The sequence below is a fragment of the Sinocyclocheilus grahami genome, unplaced genomic scaffold, assembly GCF_001515645.1.
Source record: "Sinocyclocheilus grahami isolate Dianchi unplaced genomic scaffold, SAMN03320097.WGS_v1.1 scaffold272.1, whole genome shotgun sequence".
Taxonomy (NCBI): Eukaryota; Metazoa; Chordata; class Actinopteri; order Cypriniformes; family Cyprinidae; genus Sinocyclocheilus; species Sinocyclocheilus grahami.
The window spans coordinates 1,098,478-1,104,801 of NW_015505451.1; positions in this window are offsets into that span (position 1 = coordinate 1,098,478).

Below are 6,324 nucleotides of genomic sequence, written 5' to 3' on the forward strand. Positions count from 1 at the left end.
ACAAAATGAACCAGGGCTGCTCATTTGACACGCACACACACACACACACACAAATAATATAATGCTGTTGCATAAAATAATGTGAACTCATTTCATAATTTATTAATTTCGCAACACTGACACAGTTACTGAACTGAATTGAAACAACAATGAACTAAATTGAGTTGAATAATGACACTGTTGTCTGCTTTACAGCCGAAATTGAAGTCATTTCATAATTGATGAATGTTACAACATGATATTTTCCTGTTTATAAATGAGACGCTGCTTTGAAACAATCAGCATTGTATAGCATTGTATAAATGTGACCTGGCTTGACAAAAGTTTATTTTTTTATAAATATTAATCAATGTATATTTGTGAGATAGCTTTGGTAATAGATTTAAATTTTGCTTTATTTTGCCTAGGGAGTAAACTAAGCCAGGACTGCAATTGGTGCCACCTTAAAAAAAAAAAAAAAAAAGCTGCATGATGCCTTTGGTTGTAAAGATTCAAATCACATTTCAGTATCCAGGAGTCATATTCACACTCACGCTGTCAATGTCTATGCTGTCCGCCTGGTGCTCAAAGCTAAAGCTGGTGTCCTTGAGAGATATGCAAGCAGTTTCACTCATTTCAGCAGGCACTGGCAGAATTTTTATATTCAGATAGGGGCTGAGCAACAGAACAGTGACTAAATGTGTGAAAGATTTTGATATTCTTTTGCATTTTGCCTTGTAAACAAATGGCCATGTGACTTTCACCTTCTCTTTAGTAGTTGTAGTGTTAAATAATGGTGCCAGAAATGCCACTAATTAACGTAAAGTGGAATTTATCCATATCAAGTGCCATTATCACACAATAAATTAGCACGAAAGAAACAGCTAAACTGCTGTCTCTGTTGTCATTAAGTAAAAGGTGTCATTTGAATGACCAGTGTGGTGATAAATTAAGAACAGCTCTTTGATTAGATGTAGTAATGAAGCAGCCACATGAAAGTAAAGAGTTTAAGCTCCAAGGCAAGCCTCTTATTTGAGCATATACCAGTTATAACAGTTTTTTGGCTTGAGTCAATAAAACATGAGTCTAAAGGGAGCGAGTGTTTCCTGCCTCACCAATCTGCTCTGTCTGTCACTCTCTTCACTTCGCCTGTCCATCTGTCCCTGACGGTTTACGTGTCTCGCTGTCTGTCACTCAGTCATCTATCTTATATCTGTGATGACATCCAAGTACATCTGCAGTATGAGAATATGATTTATGTGTTTGATAGTGTCTACAGATCATAAAAAGTCATTTAAAAAATAACTGTAATTAGTTCCTTTTTATGTGTATTATTTTCTGTATACATAGCCTACATATTCTAAACTAATTATATTTGATAGAACCTATAAATATTAGAAGTTAAGTCAAATACATAATAAAATGGTATAATTTACCTTCTAATTTTAATACATTTTATTTGCAAGTTAGATGTTAGATTCATTCACACAGTGAATGATGTATTAATTCACACAGAAACACGCAGAACATGCAGGATTCATATTGAATAGTCTTTTTGCAGCTTAATATTGGTCCATATCACATTTTGATTTAGGCCTAAGTGTACTGACCAACTTTTGATTTAGTCATCCAAAATTTGGCAAATGCCGTGACATTCCGCGTTATACAGTAAATTCCATTTTGAGTGGATTCTGCGATTCTGTTCTCGTTTTTTGCATCGCGGAAATCATAGGGCCCTAATATAGTCATAAATAAACAATGTATGTATCATATTTAGTTTCATTTTTACTGGTTTAATGAAAGGACACACAAATGCTGAAATTATACAATGGTATCATTTTACATATTCAATGACATTTATCAACAACTCACCTGTTTCTTCGGGAGTTCTGCTTTCCTCTTTGCACAAAAGATTTGTCTGTTTGGATATTTATTTATCTGTTTGTGTATTGATTGAATAGCTATAATGAATTTAAAACTGATATTGAAAAGAAAAGGTTTCCAGCCAGTTCACTTGAGGTCACGATTGAGATGCAGCATATGTCAGGGACTTGTTTGTGACTTAATGCCATGGGGTGGGAACTCCATGTTCTGGTAGGATGAGGAAAAAGTAACCACAGATTTTCCATTCGACCAAACCCATGCTGTCTGCACCTGTGTGCCTTCCCAGGCTGTTCCTTATGGAGAAACCGTGAAAGAGGCTTGTGTTATACTGCAAGGCCTGCAAGACACTGCTCTCAGTGTGTGAACTCATGTGTGTGTGCATGGAAAAAAGCTTAGTGGAACCAGAGGATGAGAAGAAGAGGTATAGCGGGGGAGATGAGACTTCCAGAGGCAGTTCAAGGAAGGAATTACTGTACCCCGCTATATCTGAAGCCAAAAACTATGGCACATTTGGCTTGAGCTTTCTACAGAATGACAGTCGCTTTCTGTGCCAATTAATTCTAATGCATTCATATCAGCAGTAAATAAGTGGAGAGTGGGGGAAAACAGAATAAATCTCGTCAGAGTTGATGTTTTGGGAAATGTGACTTGAAAAAGAGGATCTCAGAGGATTTTGACTGGAACTCAATAGGACTTGCTGTGGAACAATATACAGAATAGCATGAGGGAACTACAAGGGTTTAAATTTGGTTTATATATTTTATTTATTTATTGACATTTATTTATACTGCATTTATACTACTACAGTCCAGAATTTCAGTGTCAGTAAGTTCTTTTTTTAAATGTTATTGAAATAAGTACCTTATGCTCACCAAGGCTGCATTTATTTGGTCAAAAATATGCTAAAAATCTTGTGATTTTGTGAAATATTAGTATAATGTAAAATAACAGTTTGTTTCTGTGATGGCAAAGCTGATTTTTCAGCAATCATTATTTTAGTTTTCAATGTCTTTGTGTGTGTCTATAATATTGTTATTAGATGAAATTACACAGTTTAAACCGAAAGTGTAATATTTACATATACGTCAGTCTTAATTACCAAAAATGCTAAATGAGGCAGGAAGGATGTTTGTGATTGAAGAAGGTGTCACCGTTGAAATTAGTGTCACTGAGGAATCTGTGCCGGTCTCGCTTGGTGGTAATTTAGTTTACCTGGGAAGGATTGACACCAGCTGTTCTTTAGCTACGGTTCAGCTGATGCAATTAAGCCATGCAAACTGACGAACCACTCAGTCTGTTAAATGTCGGACAGATTATAAATGAGACTGAGAAGTGAGGATAAGCCGTTGATCTGCTGTCTGGGGCCGCTGTGATGTAAGAGGTGTCTCAGGAGACGGCCTGTTAGCGAGGCAACTTTATTGCCACTCTTTTCGCTGCAGTCAAATCGAGTCTTAGGGGGAAGAAAATATGGTTCTTCTGATGAAAAACATTGTAACTGCTTGAAGGATTTGGTTGTTTTTTTGTATTCAGTGGTTAGGCAAGACCAGTAAATCTGTTCTTATGTCCTGGCTTGTTACTTGAGCTGTCATTTCATATTACGCTTTAATTTGTTCTCTTCTTAAATAAATCAGTCAAACACTTCTTTCTGAGGATTAATACAAGATAGCTTTTTTCTAAAATTAGCTGTTTGTCCACTCTTAAAGGAATATTTCGCCCATAAATGAAAATGTACTCACCCTCAAGCCATCCTAGCTTGTTTCTTCATCATGCATGGCCTAAGGGTGATCCAAAAATCCTTTTTGAGAGCATTATTCCTTTAAGAGATAGTGTCTTGTAGTTGAGGGGCAAATTAAAAGCATGTAGCGGCCACAAAGGGGGTGTTAATGATCACCCTTCTGAAACCTATATTCAAATGGGACAGGACAAGTAATGCTAACATTGTTATTCCCATAATACCTCAGGGGCATTTTCCAGATGTCCTGACCTGTTGGTCCACTGTCGCCTGGCCACGGTGTCTTATCAGTTCTTCTTTCCTCTCTCTCTCTTCTTACTCTCATGTCTGCCAGTATTATTTATGTCTCTTTATCCTTCGCACGCTGTTCTGACAGGTCACACACAAAGCACCCATTAAACAGCATATAAATGCGAATTTAGGTTCTTTTCGCTGTTTATTGCACTTAAACTGTCAATTACACACTTCAAAATGCCCAGCTTGGCTAGTGTTCACATAAACATAGTCTATTTTGACTAAGGTAAACAGTTGGTATAAAATCGGATGCATGTGAGTGAATTGGATCTGTACATTAAGTCTTAAAGTGACAGTAGCCTAATATACCCACTGCTGTCTTGTCTTGAATGTTTTTCAAACAACAAAATACAAAGAAAATCACTCAGCTTTTGACTGAATAACTTTAGTTTAGCTTTAATATGAATCAGTATAGAATATTTCATTCATGCAAAGACAATTCTGTGTTTTATTTCTGTGGTGTTTTATTTCTCTTAGATAGCTTAGGCCAGTGTTTCCCAACCGGGGTGCCGCGTGAAAATGAGTTCACCGCTTAGGATTCACTTTCACGTGGTGTGACGGTCTGCGTATTATCCCGCTCTATGCGTGTGCGCTCCGCTTAGTCGCTCACGGCCCATGTGAGTGCTCCACTCATATACCGTTCATGCTCATCGGAACAGCAAAGTCCACTCAAAAATCGAACTGACAGGAAACATCTATGTAGTACAGTATTGTTTCCGTTTGCAATAGCCCTACTGTGCTGTAACAAGGTGTTTATCCAGTTAATTGAATAAATAATTGACAGATTAAACAAAATTGCAATATGATTGTTAGTTTCAGGCCTACTTTAGAGAATATGCCATTCACTCCCTTCATATCAGCCTAATGATGCAGTCATAAACATGACATCATGATTGCATCATAAAGCTGCATTGTCTCCAAAAACTGCTTTAACCAGTCTAAGATAGTTTGCCAGGTTCTCATATCTTGGTCAGTGTGGTCTGTTAGCTGGTTTTATAGGGGTTTTGGGGGATTAAGAGCATCTTAAATCAGCTGGCCTTATATATATGACATCATGATATCATCATAAAGCTGCACTGTAACATCAAAAACCGCTTAATCCTGCCTAAGATTGTTTGTTGGTCTTAGCTGCTTCTCCCAGCCTAGTCAGGGTTGTCTGTTGGCTGGTTTTATATGGGTTTTGGGGCTCTATGATCAACTGAAAACCAGTTTAAACCAGTTAAAATGGCTTTTTTTCTTCCAGGATGGCATCACTGCCTGATCTCCCAACTTGGGCCACATAGGCGGGCATCATCATATATGACAGCTGACATCTGTCCGCTCAGCTTGTTCAGATACACTGGCACAGATCCTAGCAGCCTGAAAAACTAAAAAGCAATTTAATTCATTTGTAGGCCTATCGTTATTTTTTTATTTGTTCTTATTTTATTATTAACTGCTTAGCCTCCTTGTAATTTTTTATTCAATTCAGGATTTCATCTATTAATTGTGTTAGTAACACATCAGGACGTTAATTCCACTGAGATGAGAAGTGGTGGTATGTTTGGCGACATACAAACAGCACTTTCTGAGTCTGTGTGTGTGTACACGCAAAGCTTTGAGCAGGTGGCTGCACATCTTCAAGAAACGACTAAAAACACATGTTCCACCTTTATTTGACCCTCTACCTCTAGCACTTTCTATTTTATTTTAATTCTACTGTATATTTATCTTCTTTTTTTATTAAAAGAAAACAACAAAAAAACACTAGCTTTCTATTTTTTTCTATTCTATCTACTTGTTTTTCTTTGTGTGTGTGTATAATTAATATATATACAGTGGGTACGGAAAGTATTCAGACCCCCTTCAATTTTTCACTCTTTGTTATATTGCAGCCACAAGTCCGCCGGCCGCTCCTTTGTCGAATCCGCCGGCAGCGCCATTCTCAATCCCGCTGGCCGCCGCTCACTCTAACCCGCCGTGTGTGACGCTGTGTGTTTTGTTGTGAAAGCGAAACTACTTTGTTTGGCCTTCCAAAAGAGGACACAACTAGAAATCAGTGGTTAAGCTGTATTTACAGCACTGTTCCAGAACAGTACAACCCAAATATGCAGATGTGTGCAGTGCACTTTGTGGAGGATGAGGACTGTTTCCTGTGAGAGTAGCCTACAATGCCGGTATCTGTTTCTATAAAGTGGGGCAGTTCCAACTTTGCAAGGACAGTCTGGTGCTTCTGACTCACAGCCTGTAAGTACGTTTTTTATATTTAAAGAATTTGCCACTGACGATTCAAACGTGAGTTTAGAGCAGTGTAGAGTAGCACTTGTTGTTTGTCGTTTCTCCGATCACAAATGCAGACATGGTTTTATGTTTACACGGCGTGATGCAATGCAACGCGTAAAAAAACAGTATAATCAGTAATTGTGTCCCCACTGGATGCAACAAATGCCTCGTTT